The sequence below is a fragment of the Periplaneta americana genome, chromosome 8 (assembly GCF_040183065.1).
Source record: "Periplaneta americana isolate PAMFEO1 chromosome 8, P.americana_PAMFEO1_priV1, whole genome shotgun sequence".
Classification (NCBI taxonomy): Eukaryota; Metazoa; Arthropoda; class Insecta; order Blattodea; family Blattidae; genus Periplaneta; species Periplaneta americana.
This window is the reverse complement of record NC_091124.1, coordinates 23,051,881-23,069,303: the sequence shown is the minus strand read 5'-3', so window position 1 is coordinate 23,069,303 and position 17,423 is coordinate 23,051,881. Positions and strand designations below refer to the sequence as shown.

The 17,423-nt window shown below is 36.2% G+C and overlaps 1 long non-coding RNA gene across 1 annotated transcript in view; it reads right to left on the bottom strand.

The window, feature by feature from the left end:
• Window positions 1–3,487: 3,487 nt before the first annotated feature.
• Window positions 3,488–17,423, bottom strand: part of LOC138704573 (uncharacterized) — a 39,355-nt gene continuing 25,419 nt past the window's right edge. The window contains exon 3 of the long non-coding RNA XR_011333369.1: window positions 3,488–9,030. This is a non-coding gene — a long non-coding RNA (uncharacterized lncRNA). The remainder of the gene's footprint in view (window positions 9,031–17,423) is intronic.

Sequence of the window (17,423 nt, the reverse complement as noted above, 5' to 3'; positions counted from 1 at the left end):
TTAGAATCTGAAATAATTACTGTCTTGTTATATTTATTTAAAGGAAGATTTAATAACTGTCGGAGAGCAATGTGTATAGCCTCTATTTCACCAACATAATTTGTTGTGTCTCTGCCAACAGAATGATAAAAGGAAAAATGTGTACATGTAACTCCAGCTCCAGTAAGGTTTTCTGTGGTCGATCCATCAGTATATATGTGTAGCCATTCTTCTGTAGGGTATCTAGTATTGATCATTTCCAGTGCTAGAAGTTTTTGTATTTCTTTTGGTGTGCCTGATTTACTTATTTCCTCTGTTAATTCCAAACTGAAGGTAGGTTGCAATAATTCCAATGGATTTTCTCTTATAAATAAATTTTCTCTTGTATTAGGAATGCTCAATTTGGATTTAATCTGTGTTACCTTTCCTAGGAAACTACTATCAGTTTTAAGGATTGAAGAAGGGAGGTTCTTTTCTGTCCATTTAGAGTTCGGCAGTCGTAACATTTTCTCATGTGAATCTGTGAATGTACCAACTTGAAAATTTGTTAAAGCTCCATTTTAAAATTAGAGAGATGTATATAAATGAATGAATGTATGGATTTTATTGGTGTGCTAATGCTGTCAAGGAGAGAGTGATTTAAAAACTTTTAATTCACTGCTGTGAATGAAGTAATTGTTTAGGTTGCTAAGGACGGTGAAATAAAGACCAGGTTAGATACGAGTAATGGATAAAATCAATTAAAATTTGTCCAAGTTATTACTTCCATGTGAATAGATAGTGTACCAGGATATTCAAATAAACAATTCATTTCTTTATACAAAAGATAATAGCTTAGAGGGGGCATAGAGCTAAAGCTCCATGCCTTCATGACCTCGGCACTATAACGAAGTTGTGTGGTTGGCACCACGCTCCAACTGCCTTTTATCCCCAGGAAGGATCTGTTACTCAGTTTGATAGGAGGTTGAGTACATCTTGGGGCCATTCTGAAAGTTTTGGCAACGAGAAAAATCCCATCACCACTCACGACCCAATTGAGTCTGTAGCCATTCCCAACTGATCTACTAGACATTATATTCGTTTTTCCGTACTGAAATGATGTTTTATTCCACACAAAACCAACCCTTTGTTACAATAAAATATACTGTGTACTAATCACTACATTGAGCGCCAATATGCCAAATCTCTCTGCAGTGCATATGAAGAGATGGCATATGAAGGGTACACGGGAAAAACGATCAAGGTCCATCAAAAATCGAAATTGAGTTAATAATGCCATCTTACAGTGGAAAGGAAGTACTATCATGTGGTCTAGCTAGTAATAAGAAATAATTGTTCTTGACATTCCACTATGTCAGTTTCTATTAAATACACACATAACAAAGTATTAAGTGCTTAAACTTTAAAATTAGTTTTTCTCGAAACTTTCTAAAATGGACCTTGATCGTTATTCCCGTGTACCCTTCATGTCACTGTTGATATTGATTCATCCATCGGATTGGGACGTTAAGCCTGGCGGCCCCCTTGGTGTTATTCGACAGAAGTAGGCTACAAGCCAGCACCAGGTTTCCCCTTCTCCCTTCCTCACCCATTCTCTACAATACACTTACACGAATACTTACACACACACACACTCACCTAAAAACACGACATAACTCTTCACAGATACACATCATGCATAACGTGGTCTGCCGAATTGGTGTGCAACTTGAAAAAAAAAATGGGTCACAGTCCTGCCATCTATCTGCAGTATGTGGAACCCGAATCACGTTAAGTGAAGAGGGTAGGCATTAGACACACACGTACACACAATGTATACAACATTTTCAGAAAATGTATGTGTATCTAATCAGTGGCAGTTCCTCCATGGAATAGAGGGAACAGACTGCTCCCTTCCTCCCTGCCCCCTTAACTGAGATTGTGAGATATACTTCATTCTAAAGGACAGGCTAATTGCAGTTTTCGAAAAGCGAAAACAGATATCATCAGCAGGTTTATTGCAGTGAAGTGAAAACGACTCGAGCCCATCTCATCTGCTGTGCGTGATGATGTGAGTGGGAGTCTCAAGCAATGTTTTCTTCGAAGCAGGCTCGAGTGGACACAAACTTACCCGAGTATCGCTGGAAGCTGTAGAGTTACCTCTTCCCTCGCAGAGTATTGAGAAGTGTGGAATATACTGTTTCATCAAGCTAGTTTATTTATATAGTGATAATTTGGAAAACAATTAAGTTCGAAGAGATTTTCGTGTGACATAATATTGTGTGTGAAATTATACAATAGTTCTTAAAAAGTCCATACGATTTACGCATTCACAGCCTGAGTTAAATCTGACGAAGTAATGGCAATGGAACAGGTGACTCCTGCCTGTTCCAACTTCAACGAGGCTGAGCGAGCCAAGACAGTGAGTGTAGTGTTACCGATCAGCTGAAGTCGAGAGCGTTTAGTTCGATCAATGTTGCTGAGAAAAGCAGCGCGATTATTTTGAATAGCAAACCTACTCCTCTCCTTACGTAACTTAAAACTAAAACAAAATCTTATACAAAGCATTTTCAAAGTAGTTACTATAATTCTGTGAAATGGTTAACTGCGTGCTCGTCAAGCGGTAAATTGTAGGTTTAATTGAGGTTTATTTATTTTTAGTTAACTGTATTATATATTTAGGCCTAATAATAATAATAATAATAATAATAATAATAATAATAACAATAATAATAATAATAATAATAATAAAATATCATTAATTTGTTTCACATTAACATATTCTTTCTTTGATTAAGTTGTAAATGAAGTAAAAAAAAGAATTGGTAATGTTGCTAAATTATTATTATTATTATTATTATTATTATACTTACAAATGGCTTTTAAGGAACCCGCAAGTTCATTGCTGCCCTTACAAAAGCCGCCATCGGTCCCTATCCTGTGCAAGATTAATCCAGTCTCTACCATCATATCCCACCTCTCTCAAATCTATTTTGATATTATCCTTCCTATACGTCTCGGTCTCCCCAAAGGCCTTTTTCCCTCCGGCCTCCCAACTAACACTCTATATGCATTAACAGATTATTATTCTTATTATTATTATTAGTGTTGTTTCTGACCTGTTCCCCATCGAGAAATAGCACCGCACGCCACTGTATCTAATGCCTACCCACTTCACTTGCGTGATTCGCGTTCCGCATACTGCGGATAGATGGCAGGACTGTGACCCATTTTCAAGTTGCACACCACTTCGGCGGGCCATGTTGTGCATGATGTGTATCTGTGAAGAGTTATGTTGTGTACTACGGTGAGTGTATGTGTAAGTGTAGTGTAGGGTATGGGTGATGATGACGATGATGATAATGGTGAGGAAAGGAGAAGGAGAAACCCGGTGCCAGCACATAGCCCACTCCTACGGACGAATTACAATCAACAGTGACATATGCACTGTGATTAGAAATTATGCACCGCCACCTCTCCTAGACCCGAGGGTGAAATTTTACATGAAAACTTAGAAGAAAATGTAAACTACTTTTTATTGAGGTTTCTTTATTCGTTTGTTCATGTTCATATTTCATTTTTACACTGCATGTAAAATTATTTAAACTGGAATGTTTACCTAATTACACTAGCATTCTACCAGTCATTCTTTATTAATATTATGCATCTGTGCACTGAGGGATACTTCCAGCTCACTTCTTTGGTTAAGGGGTTAGTTACAGCTTACAGAAATAAAATTTTAGAAATATTCAACATGTTTTTCCTCCATTACTGTATCTTGTACAATAATGAAAATGAGTATATGTAAAGCACTGTCCTTCTCTATATAAAAAAATACTTTTACGATTTAAAAAAAATATTTACATTTTTTTCCTTCAAAATTCAAAATGGTGGCAGTTCACTGTGCAAGGATGAAGCGTTTCCCTCATAATTAAAAAACTATCTAACATTCTGTGATGAAATGTTTTGTATGTATTTATGCATGTCATATCTACGATATGATGCAGAATCACTTCTCTACCTTTGATAGATTGTATGATAAAAAATAAATTCATTTAAAATATGATCAAATATCAGTATTTTCTTCTAACACAAAATAAAAAAAAATATTATTTATTAAGGAATGTAGTTGAAAGAGCATGATATTGTAAACATGAGTTTCAGCTAAAAAATAAAAGGGAGAGAACATGAAAAAGTTAACAAGTTTATGAGTTACGAGGGAAATGCTTCATCACTGTACAGTGAACTGCCACCATTTTGAATTTTGAAGAAAAAAATAATTTTTTTAAATCGTAAAAATATTTTTTTTTTCATATAGCAGATGGACAGTGTTTTACATATACCAATTTTCATTATTGTACAAGATACAGTAATGGAGGAAAAAAATTAATATTTCCAAACATTTTTACTCCTGTAAGCTGTACCTAACTCCTTAAATACTGCATTTTAGCTTTGTTGAAACAGCAGCAGCTCTGTTAAAATTTTGAAATGCATGCACACTCGCACACACACAGATAATAGCTGAGCATTGTCCCAAATCAAGGGCATCTACCATGGTGATACAAATTGTTACGAAATATATTTTACTGATCTTAAAAATGACTAATAATTTTTGACAGAAGGCGTGAAAGTGAAGCCCAACATGGGTTAATAAGCTTACTTACTTACAAATGGCTTTTAAGGAACCCGAAGATTCATTGCCGCCCTTACATAAGCCCGCCAGCGGTCCCTATCCTGTGCAAGATTAATCCAGTCTCTATCATCATACCCCACCTCCCTCAAATCCATTTTAATATTATCCTCCCATCTACGTCTCGGCCTCCCTAAAGGTCTTTTTCCCTCCGGTCTCCCAACTAACACTCTATATGCATTTCTGGATTCGCCCATACGTGCTACATGTCCTGCCCATCTCAAACGTCTGGATTTAATGTTCCTAATTATGTCAGGTGAAGAATACAATGCGTGCAGTTCTGTGTTGTGTAACTTTCTCCATTCTCCTGTAACTTCATCCCGCTTAGCCCCAAATATTTTCCTTAGCACCTTATTCTCAAACACCCTGAACCTATGTTCCTCTCTCAGAGTGAGAGTCCAAGTTTCACAACCATACAGAAGAACCGGTAATATAACTGTTTTATAAATTCTAACTTTCAGATTTTTCGACAGCACACTGGATGATAAGAGCTTCTCAACCGAATAATAACACGCATTTCCCATATTTATTCTGCGTTTAATTTCCTCCCGAGTCTCATTTATATTTGTTACTGTTGCTCCAAGATATTTGAATTTTTCCACCTCTTCGAAGGATAAATCTCCAATTTTTATATTTCCATTTCGTACAATATTCTGCTCACGAGACATAATCATATACTTTGTCTTTTCGGGATTTACTTCCAAACCGATCGCTCTACTTGCTTCAAGTAAAATTTCCGTGTTTTCCCTAATCGTGTGTGTATTTTCTCCTAACATATTCACGTCATCCGCATAGACAAGAAGCTGATGTAACCCGTTCAATTCCAAACCCTGCCTGTTATCCTGAACTTTCCTAATGGCATATTCTAGCGCGAAGTTAAAAAGTAAAGGTGATAGTGCATCTCCCTGCTTTAGCCCGCAGTGAATTGGAAAAGCATCAGATAGAAACTGACCTATACGGACTCTGCTATATGTTTCACTGAGACACATTTTAATTAATCGAACTAGTTTCTTGGGAATACCAAATTCAATAAGAATATCATATAATACTTCCCTCTTAACCGAGTCATAAGCCTTTTTGAAATCTATGAATAACTGATGTACTGTACCCTTATACTCCCATTTTTTAAGCTAAGGATGCAATAACGTCAACAAAAATAAAAAGAACTGGGAAGAATCATCAAGATTTACGGATGCAAGGTGAGCAACTGGAAACATAGTTGAGACTGTACTGTAAGAGAACAGCAAACCAAAAGATATGTCCAGAAGTCTGCTCAGACAATTGTAGAAGTGCCAACACCTTTTTCGCTCATTATCAGGCATCTTCACAGACTTGGAAGGTTACAATCTCCTCAGATAGGAGAATTTCGACCATGTTATAGGAAACTACATGGACTCTGTAACTGAAGTGGACACCACCATTATTGAACTGTGATTGTAACCTCTGAGAAGTGCATAATTTTGAAATGCACATCAATACCTGTGACTTGTTGACTACTAGAAATGGGGTACAGATCCCTTTCCTTTGATAATGCAAGTCATCTCCTACTGCTGTCAATGAGAATACCCATGAGTGCTGTTGTGTGTAAAACTAGTCTATTCAAAGCCAATATTTCATTCAGAAAATGTCTGTGGGCAAACATGGCAACTATTTAATTTATTTCATATCATGCAAGAAGGAAATAAAAATGGAGTCAATTTCGTGTTGACTGCCTTTTTTTTCCCCATTATTTATTTCAAATAAATATCTATTAATTTCTTTGCTAAAATGATTGTAATTCACGTGCATCATTCTAAGATAAACTGATTTGTGAATACTGAATATGAACAAAATCCGTCACATAGTTTATACTTTATAAGACTTCTCTGGTGCCGATAATATTAATAATGATCTAATTAAATATGCTCGCAGGCCTACCGCACATTAAATCTATTAAACACATCTTAAAATTCGGTCATATACCTAACTGAAATAAAGACACAGAAATAAATATAACAACTACAGAGGAATCAGCATTTTGTATATGTTGTTGTTGTTTTCTAATGCCAGGCGTTTGACAATAAAGTCATTTGACCTCTTGCACTCCAATATTTTTCAAAGATATTATCATGGCCAGCCACTGAAGCACAGATTTTGAGGTGTTCCGAATCCATTTCTTGGTTTCAGTTGCACAATGGGCAGTTAGGGGACTGATATATTCCTATTCTATGCAGGTGTTTGGCCAAACAATCATGGCCTGTTGCCAATCTAAATGCAACCATAGACGATTTTCGTGGTAAATCGGGAATTAACTGTGGATTTTGATGCAGAGAGTTCCATTTTTTCCCTTGAGATTGTGTTATCAAATTTTGTTTGTTGAAGTCTAAGTATGTAGATTTAATAAATCTTTTCACAGAGGAATATGTAGATTTAGTAACAGGTCTGTAAGTAGCAGTGCTGCCCTTCTTTGCTAAAGCATCCGCATTCTCATTTCCCAGGATTCCACAATGGGATGGTATCCATTGGAATACAATTCTTTTATCGAGTGTTATTAGTTGAGAGAGCATTTTATTTATTTCTGCTATTTGAGATGAAGGTGTGTGTCTAGAGACTATTGATAGAATAGCTGCTTTGGAGTCTGACAATATAATTGCATTTTTTAATTTATTGATGTGGCAGAGAAAATTCCTGAGACTTTCACTTATTGCAGCGATTTCTCCATCAAAACTTGTTGATCCATATCCAAGAGATCTATAAAGTGAGAAGAGACAGCACGTAACACCTGCACCTTGTTCCCTGGAGATCAAGGATGCATCGGTGTATAAATGAAGCCAATTTTGTGGAGGGTACCTAATATTAATTGTCTCTAAAGACAATACAGACGTGGACAAATTATTAGCAAAATTGAAGAGTTTTGTTATATTTTTCACAAAACCTGATTCTTCAATTTAGACTACAGTTGACATCTTTGCGAATTTCAAAATTATTAGAAAAATTGAAGACTTATATTATATATTTTTACAAAATTTGACTCTTCAATTTAGACTACAATTGATATTTTTGCATATTTACAAATTATTAGCAAAACTGAAGATTTTTTATTACATATTTTTACAAAATTAGACTCTTCAATTTGGACTACAGTTGACATTTTGTATATTTACAAATTATTAGCAAAATTGAAGATTTTTATTATATATTTTTACAAAATTTGACTCTTCAATTTGGGCTACAGTTGACATTTTGCATATTTACAAATTATTAGCAAAAGTGAAGATTTTTATTACATGTTTTTACAAAATTAGACTCTTAAATTTGGACTACAGTTGAAGTTTTGCGTATTTACACTTATTAGTAAAAATGAAGATTTTTATTATATATTTTTACAAAATTTGACTCTTCAATTTAGAGTACAGTTGACATTTTTTCATATTTCTATCTATTGTAATGATAGAAGTGTGCAAAATTGTAAGAATTTTGTTAATAATTTGTCCACGTCTGTACATTCATTTAATACAGTTGGTATGTTTGGTTCAAGTTTGTCAAGTACAACGAAGTTCGATATATGCCAATGTTTGCTCTGCAGGAGGAGGCTGTCGTGTTTGTTCTATCTTGTTAAAAAAATATTCTCTGTTCTCCCCTCCCACCCATTCATGTTTTAACTGCTTAAGCATTTTAGCACAGATCTTGCAATTAGTTTTTCGTATGAAATAAGGCGAAATTTTTAATGTCTTGTTGTCTCTCTCATGTCCAAACATTGCAGACACTAACTGGTACAACTTCCACAAACTGAAGCACCACAAAACCAGTATGATTGTCGCACGTGATTTGAGAACAATGCTCAACTATGATATGATTCCAATTTTAAATTTTGTTCACATTTTTGTAAATAATTCATAAATAACACCTGAACCACATTACTGCGAATGGGTATCTAGCATTCAAACACTAAAACAAAAATTATATCAACACATTAATTGTTCATATATGATTAATTAAACAGTGACTATATATACACAATTCTCCCACCATTCAGATCTAACAAATATTTAAATATATTAATTTAAAAAAGTCAAATATTCCTAACTTAAATATACTAAGCTCTTCATCAAACTAATCCCTTATTTACCTATCACAGCAGGCCATAATATATCTTCAAAAATTTGTCTTGTATTTCTTTAGCTCTACCTTGATGCGATGAATATTCGTCAGCTGCGCACGAGCATTTGGTATTAATAATTTTTGAAAACGGTGATAGTACTGTACCAACTGGGTGAGAGCCAACTGCAAAGGTGAGGAACCAGTCACCAAATTGGGAAATGAAGACAGGATCTCTCGATTCAACTCCTCCAAAGATCGTTTCCATCCCGCAGAGAAAGACTGAACAAGTGCCAATGCTTTTTCTGGAAAGAAGATATAAACTTTTAACCTTTCAGAACATTTTGCAAAATATACAGTCATTAGGACTGGCTATGTTTACTAAATTTTGAGCTCTCAAGTTCCAGTCATCACTCGTCAGGAAAAATGAGAGAATTCAGAAATAGGTGGCATACCTCTTGTTGTATAGGTCTATGCTTTCTGTCACCAAATCCTATCATCGGAATTTCAATTATCTCATTTTCTGTTACCATTTGAAGGGTACACAGGAATAAAGATCAAGGTTCATTTTAGAAAGTTTCGAGAAAAACGAATTTTAAAGTTTTAGTACTTAGTTATATGTGTATTTAATAGAAATTGACGTGGTGGAATGTAAAGAACGAATAGTTCTTATTAATTATACAATGCCATTTTGTTCTAAATTTGGTTGGCAACAATGGAAAATGCAATATAAACAAACAATGTGTAAAATTCCAAAATAAGAACGATCAAGATCCAAATAGGAAACTTCGAGATACATGGGATACAGCAGGGGCGGATTCAAGGGGGGGGGGGATTAAGGGGATATATCCCCTCCCGAAATTTTGAGAAAAAATACGAAACAATAAACAAAAATAATATTAATTTTAATTCGTGAATGCACGTAGGAATTAAAGAGTTTTCCACGTAAATTCTCTTTGCTAAAATGTTAAATTCCAAGAACTGCAGGAAGACAAACACAGAGTTCTTACTTCAAGACAGAGAGTCATGAAGAGTTATTTTAGGCTTTTAATTTTCCTTCTCTTCTTAGACTATTTCATTAGTCAGCTCAAGGACAGGTTTTTAAATCATAAGTGAATCCTAAAGTCCATACAAAATTTGCTGTCTAAAAACATAGTGCGAGCATCAGATGAAGATTTAGAAACTGCTGTTCAGGCTATAGTGATCAGTGGCCCAATGATGTTGATGCATCACCAGAGTTTTTCTTCAATGAATTGAAGATGTGGAGAAGAAATTTCCTTGATCAGAAAAATCTTCACCTAATACCTACTGATTTTATATCATCTTTGAACAGGTGTACTTTTTCCCTGCACTCGCAAGGCGCTGAAACTTTCCTGCACATTGCCTGTAACTACAGCAACACCAGAACGGTCGTTCTCAACACTGCAGTATTTGAAGACTTACTTGAAGAGCACGATGGGAGCAGACAGATTCAATGCACTGGCCTTGATGTATATACATAAAAATGTAGAAGTAAAAGCTCATGAAGTACTGGATGAAATGTCTAAGAAGCCTCGCCGCCTTCTTCTATAAATGTCATTCTGTCATTGTTTTTGTATTGCAGTCATTGTAAATGTTAAAATTAAAAAAAATATGGTTTATTCAACAACGCTCGCAATTGCCGAGGTTGTATCAGCATCGCCGGTGTGCCGGAATTTTTTCCTTCAGGACTTCTTTTACATGCCAGTAAATCGACTGATATGAGCCCTGTCGCATTTAAACACACTTAAATGCCATCAAGCTGGGTTGGGGTAGAACCCGCAACTTCGAGCACAGAAGGCTATACCGACTACGCTACTCAGGCCAACTTGTAAATGTTTGTGACTCGGAAACAAATTGTGAGTATATAAACTTATTTCTCATTACTCCATTTTTACTATCTCCTCAAATCCCTCCCCGAAAAAAAATCCTGCGTTCGCCCCTGGGATACAGCATGCATTATAGTGAAACACCACTTCTACCTCAGACATTTAATTTGCTTTTGATCGTTTTATATATAATTTCAAAATATAAATCTCGTTTTCCTTTCATTGGTCTTGTACTGCAGGACTGCAGAACTGCTTCTTTATTTGAAAGTCAATTGAATGTTGCCATTTTCAAATCTAATACTCCTTGGCGCTATAGCTCATGAAGGGCCCAGACTGACCAGCCAGTTGCTGGCCTCACGTCCACATGCCGAAACAGAGGTGGACGATCATCCAATCAGAATGGAGGTACTGTGTGGTTAGCACAATGATCCCCCAGCCATTATAGCTGGCTTTCACAACCGGATTTCGCTACCTAACGTAGCTCCCCAAGTGCATCATGATGCTGGGCAGGCACCGGTCCCATACACTGGCCGAAATTTCATGAGAGAATTTCTTTCCCCACGAGGACTCAAACCAGCACGCATTCCGTAACGCGAGCCTTAGGCAGTACGTCTGAGACCACGACGTCACAGTGCGGGACTTGAAATATGTCAGCATATAAAGCGGTTGAAATTTTCAACTCTTTTGCATTGTTCTTCTTCTGATTTCTTTTCAGTGGCTTGAAATATAATTAAAATAATGTTAGAAAATGACTATTATAGACTAATTTGGATGTTTAATAGCATCTGAAATTAAAATGCGATAAATAAAATTAAAGACAAAATAATTTTGACAATAAAATAGAAACTCACTATATAGCTTTCATATCGTCCGCTTGATGATAATCAGGAACACATTTTTAGTACGGTGTCTTATTTTACATTGTAGATTGCAATGGACCTCTAGGCGAAAGGGCTTTTCTTTTTGCAGTAGCTATTCAGAAATTCTCCCCATCCATAAAATACTTCTTTTTGTTTATTATTTTACGACGCTGTATCAACATCTCAGGTTATGTAGCGTCTGAATGAAATGAAGGTGATAATGCCAGTGAAATGAGTCCAGGGCCCAGCATTTGCTTGTATTGGGTTGAGGGAAAACTCCGGAAAAAACCTCAACCAGGTAACTTTCCCCGACCAGGATTCGAACCCGGACCACCTGATTTTGCGGCCAGACGTGCTGACCGTTACTCCACAGGCGTGGACTAAAATACTTCTTCTATCTTGCAGTAAACTATGAAGAATGGTTCAGGTTCCTTCCTAGGATTAGCAATCTCATGTCACTAGTCATCAGGATACTCACATCTTATCTTCTGGTTTATAAATTCTACATTATTATTGCACTTGAGGTACGAATGGCCTCTTTTTGGAAATGTTGCCAACAAACAAAATTTCTTCACTATAGGCTCCGTGTGTTGCAGGGAGAAATGCACTACCGCACTCTGAGTGGCGAAAATTGTAAGTTCTTGCGTGTTACCGCGCTAGCATCAGCCGTCATCTCACCGCGTATTATCATGGCAGATTTAATAATAACAGTGGTATTTCAAAGTATTTTATATGACAGTAATCGGCCAAATTCTTCTACGAGGGGGATCCAGGAAATAACGACCGTTCGCGCATACCCGCCGCGCAGCTGACTCCCCTACCTCGTTTGAAGGTTAACTGGCGTCCTTAACATGTGTTCTCATAATGTTGTGAGTACTGGTTGCAACAAGTCGCCATTGTGCATTTTGTGTTACTTCAAAATGAACGACGTGATTGATAATCCCGCCGACTGTGAGGTGAGGAGTGTGATTCGATTTTTGAATGCCCGACATTTGAAACCTGCAGAAATTTACCGGCAATTGAAAGAAGTGTATGGTGATACTGTAATGAATGAAAGAAATGTGAGAAAATGGTGCGAAATGTTCAACAATGGGCGAACAAATGTCCACGATGAAACTCGACCTGGACACCCATCACTCATCACAGAAGACCTGAAGACTAAAGTGAACGACAGAATCTTGCAAGACAGGCGCACATCACTCGACGAATTGCATATTGCCTTTCCTGACATTTCTCGTTCTTTGCTTGGTGAAATTGTGTCGCAACATCTTGGCTACCACAAAATCTGTGCACGATGGGTCCCACGGCAACTGAGTGACCAACACAAAACTCAGAGAATGGCCTCAGCATTGACATTCTTGATGCGATATCACACAGATGGAGACGCCTTTCTTGATCAAATTGTGACTGGTGATGAGACCTGGGTGTCTCACAACACCCCAGAGACCAAGCGCCAATCATGTGAGTGGCATCATCCCTCATCACCCAAGAAACCGAGAAAATTCAAACAGACTCTCTCAACACAAAAAGTCATGGCTACTGTCTTTTGGGATCGCAAAGGTGTTCTTTTGCTGGATTTCATGCCAAAAGGCACTACGATCAATGCAAATCGTTATTGTGAGACTTTACAAAAACTACAGCGAGCCATCCAAAACAAGAGGCGAGGAATGCTTTCGAGAGGAGTTGTGCTTCTTCACGACAACGTCCGCCCGCACACTGCTGCTTCAACTCGAGAATTGCTGGATCAATTCGGTTGGGAAATCTTTGATCATCCGCCCTATAGTCCAGACCTTGCTCCTAGCAATTTTCACCTTTTCACTAAGCTGAAAGACTTTCTGGGTGGTATGCGTTTTGGAAGTGATGAAGAGTTGAAGAAGACAGTGAACACCTGGCTTAATGAACTGGCGGCAGAGGAGTATAACACGGGAATTCTAAAGCTAGTGAACAGATACGACAAATGTTTAAATGTAGGTGGTGATTATGTAGAGAAGTAAAGGAAGCTTCAGTTATGTAACAGAATTTGTTTTTTCAAATAAATATTTTTTTTTTAATTATTACAACAAAACAGTCGTTATTTCCTGGATCTCCCTCGTAATAAAGGTCGTTTACTAGCATAAAGTAGTCATGTATTGAACTTACAAGAAAAACAGTTATACGGAAACAGTGCCAGCACACAACCATGTACGAGTATATCAACTTTCCACACATTATTATGCTAAACCTAAGTATGCTAGTAAACTGTCTGGGCCTGACTCCCCATATGAAGAAAGAGGATTTTGTGGATATAGTTCAATTTCTAATGAATTACAATTAAATCTTATAACACATTTTTATAGCTTCCTCCCCACTAGATATAATTACCAACATAACAATCGAAAAGTCCAGGACGAATCACTAGGGAAATGGTCAGTTTCCCTAGTACTGCATTCAGGGGCCTGTTTCATAAAAGTTACAAAGCTACAAGCAACAAGTCAATAGTGTAATGCAGCGATTATCAACCTATGATACGCGCACCACTGGTAGTACTGTACATGAGCCCTATCAGTGGTGCCTAAGCGAAGAGTGAAATAAAAATATGAATTACTGCAAATATAAAAATACATATATAATTGTTTTCAAACTTCAAACAATGAACAAGTTAATAAAATAATTTCAATAATATGTGTTTGAATATAAAATGATTTCATTAATATATGTTTTAATATTTCTAATTGTTGGCCAATTTCACCAAACCTCGTTAATATTAATTCGATAATATCCAGTAAAACTAGACAAGATAACAAGTCAGACACTTGTATTAAAAGACTATTAGCTTTTATGAAACAAGGCTCTGGACCTCACAAGTGTAACGTATAATTGTAACAAGTAGGGAGGGGGCTACAACACATCATTAGTCTACACAGATAATTACTCAAGTAAGTACTTCATACGTTGAGGAGTGCACCAAGATCGAAGGGCTACGTTCCATTCTTCGAATAAAAAAGAGGAACAGCGCGTATTACTAATTGCAAAATATACATCGTATAAGTTACAGAATAAGAACATTTCCTGGTGTAAATGTACCAGTCAATAATAGACTACCAGTACTGCATTGGTGTTGCACAAGGAAGCATACAGTAGAAGGACTATTTTAAGAAGTGAAATTGGGCAAAATTAGATCATTGTTAGAAAGGAGTGAAAAGAAATCTATCGATCGTCTAGCAGCACAGTGTGCAGTTTCACGTGGATCCGCACATACAACAATGGTTCAAGATTGACCTTCCTTCATAAAGAGTGGCATTACCAAAATTGCATTGCTCTGCTCCAATACAGTTTTTATTCTGGGGAACCTTTATCTTCAAAACAGGAATTAGGGAACCTGTAGACGAACAATGAATGTTGTATCTAAATGTCAATCCTCTCTTTGAATTTTGTACACAGGTAGTCTTTACTGTAGAACACTTGCAGTGTTGTAGAATACAATTATCCTATTGTATTTTTCTTTAGACTGATAAAATATCTTATGGAACTTCATTATATCAATCATTCGTAATGTTGTACACCGGAATATTTTCATCTTGTGTTTGGAATGGGGGAAAACCTGTAGCAATGTTGATGTTGACTGCAATAATAGTAGGTACTCGTACATAATAAAACGGACGTAAACAAACTTGGAGGTTGTGTTAATTACCTATCTTGGCGCATTCTATTTCTTTTCCAGTTTTCTCTTTGTCTCTGTCGCTTTATGGATCTACCTGGTGGAACAAGAGAAGCATGTGCACTAAATTCGCTCATTTTTACTGTGATTTGCAACAAAAAACATAACTACGTTGCACAACAGAATCGTATTTAAGCTACAACAGAATACATAACCGCCATAATGGCACGTGACCGCATCATCATCATTATCATCATCGATTGGCTCTTTTGTTGACAGAGGATTTCGATTCTAACAACTTTATAAGTTTACGTTCTACAGGTAATTTTGAAACTAAAGTCAATTTTCATCGCTCTATCTCAGCCCGGGCTTTCAACTTCAATATTTATAACGGTATTAGAATTCATTATACAGATTGAAATAGTATAAAAACATGAAAATATGTAAAAATTGCATTTAGGGGGATTTGAATCTAGGCGACTCATATAATAGTTACTATTAGTTAACTACTTAATTTAAATTTACTCCTTCCGATTTACTGCTAATATCCACCATCTTTTCAAATCCATTTCATGGGTTCGTGATGGAAAACGATAAAATTTCACAGTTTGCTCTGTATTACAATATTTATTATTATAGCCAAAAATACAGCACATAATTTTGCTGGACCGCATTGACATTTTCAAAATAGTAATCTAAAGACAACACTGTATGAAAGATTGAATAAATGCGTATAAAATTACTCTTATTCGAATCTTCCAGCAGTCGGCTGTTAACACAGAGAGCACACAGCTGTTGATGACAAGCCTACAAGTAGTTCTCGTAGTATCCGCCTGTAGCAGCACATTGCTATACGCACGGAGCCTATATGCACTAAGAAATGGAAAAATCGAATCACAATAAAATTTGTTATTCTGTCATCAACAGGATTCACAGAACATATTGAATTCACGTATAGTCAGGAAAAATTTCAAAACAGGAATACCACAACATTAAGCATACTTCATCATGCGCTTTGTTCGAAACCGTTTCATCATGTGTACAAAATACAGATTTCCAGTAGAAAGTGTATGGACTTAGCACGAAAAGAATATAGTTGCCTGGAGTAATATGCTTCACTTGTTGAAAGTTTAGGAATTGAAAGATTCTTCCGGTAATCCAAAGAAATTGCTTCCTTAATCATAGACTTTCTGGACTTGAAAGGTATCCAAACATTCAGAACACTTTACCTCATACAAAGTATCTCTTTTCCTCTTATGTAGTTCATTTTGAGTCACTGTCATTTTTGCCTATTCAAATTGTGTACTTGAGTTGCATCTTTATCGTTGTTTATTTCTAATTCAAGTTGAGATATATTGGTTCTAAATTTATCGCAAATACATGCATCACTTCTGAAATACCCAAAACTTATGCTGTACTAATTAAAAAAAAAATCAATTAATATTTCTTGTAGGACCTCATAGTATTTACAATGATGTCCTGACAGGTGAGCATTCTATGTAGCACAGGAAGCCATTAGATTTCATTCGCTCATTAATCTACTCCTTTCTATAAGTAAAATATTCTGAGAACATCTCAATCCTCAACACTTAAAACAAGCGTCTTCTGTAATTTATTTGACTCATGATCTGTATTCTTTTCGATGAGTTAGAAGTACATCAAAAAATTTTATTTTCTTTGTACTAGCATTCTGCATAGCTATATTATCTGTTATTTCTGATATCTCCATTTCACTTATGACTTAATTTTAAGACAACATCTGGAACAACTAACACAAGCCTGAAAGAATGTCCATGAAACAAGCTGCAAATAAGACCTTGTTTACTTTAGTGCAAAAAATAATCATTGCATTCTTACTCAACAGTGCAAAAAGTACTGAAATTGTCGTCAGTGGTGCAGCCAACGGGTGGGCCTGGGCCCAAAAAAATTAGTGAATTTTTAGTTTTTTTTTACGGAAAACACTCAACATCAAAAATAAACCATGGATCCAGAGCAATAATTAAGATAAGAAGTCAAAAATGCGTTCATTGACACTTTATTTTATTTGGTTTATTTTGACCATGTTCTTGCTCTTGCAAATTCATTATCGGAAGCACCTCAGTCTTCAAAAATGGATATTAGTAAATGTTCGTCCCTCATTAAGACAATGATAGAAAACTTTTCAAAGCTCCGAAACGAAGAAAAATTCGAAGAATTTTATTCTAGTGCTGTTTGTATGACAGAAGTTTTCGGAATCAGTGTCTCTGCACAATAAAAAAAAAATCATTGATCACCTCAAATGCCACAGGCTCATGTCAGTAGATTTACTGGCATGTAAAAGAACTCCTGCAGGACAAAATTCCGGCACACCGGCG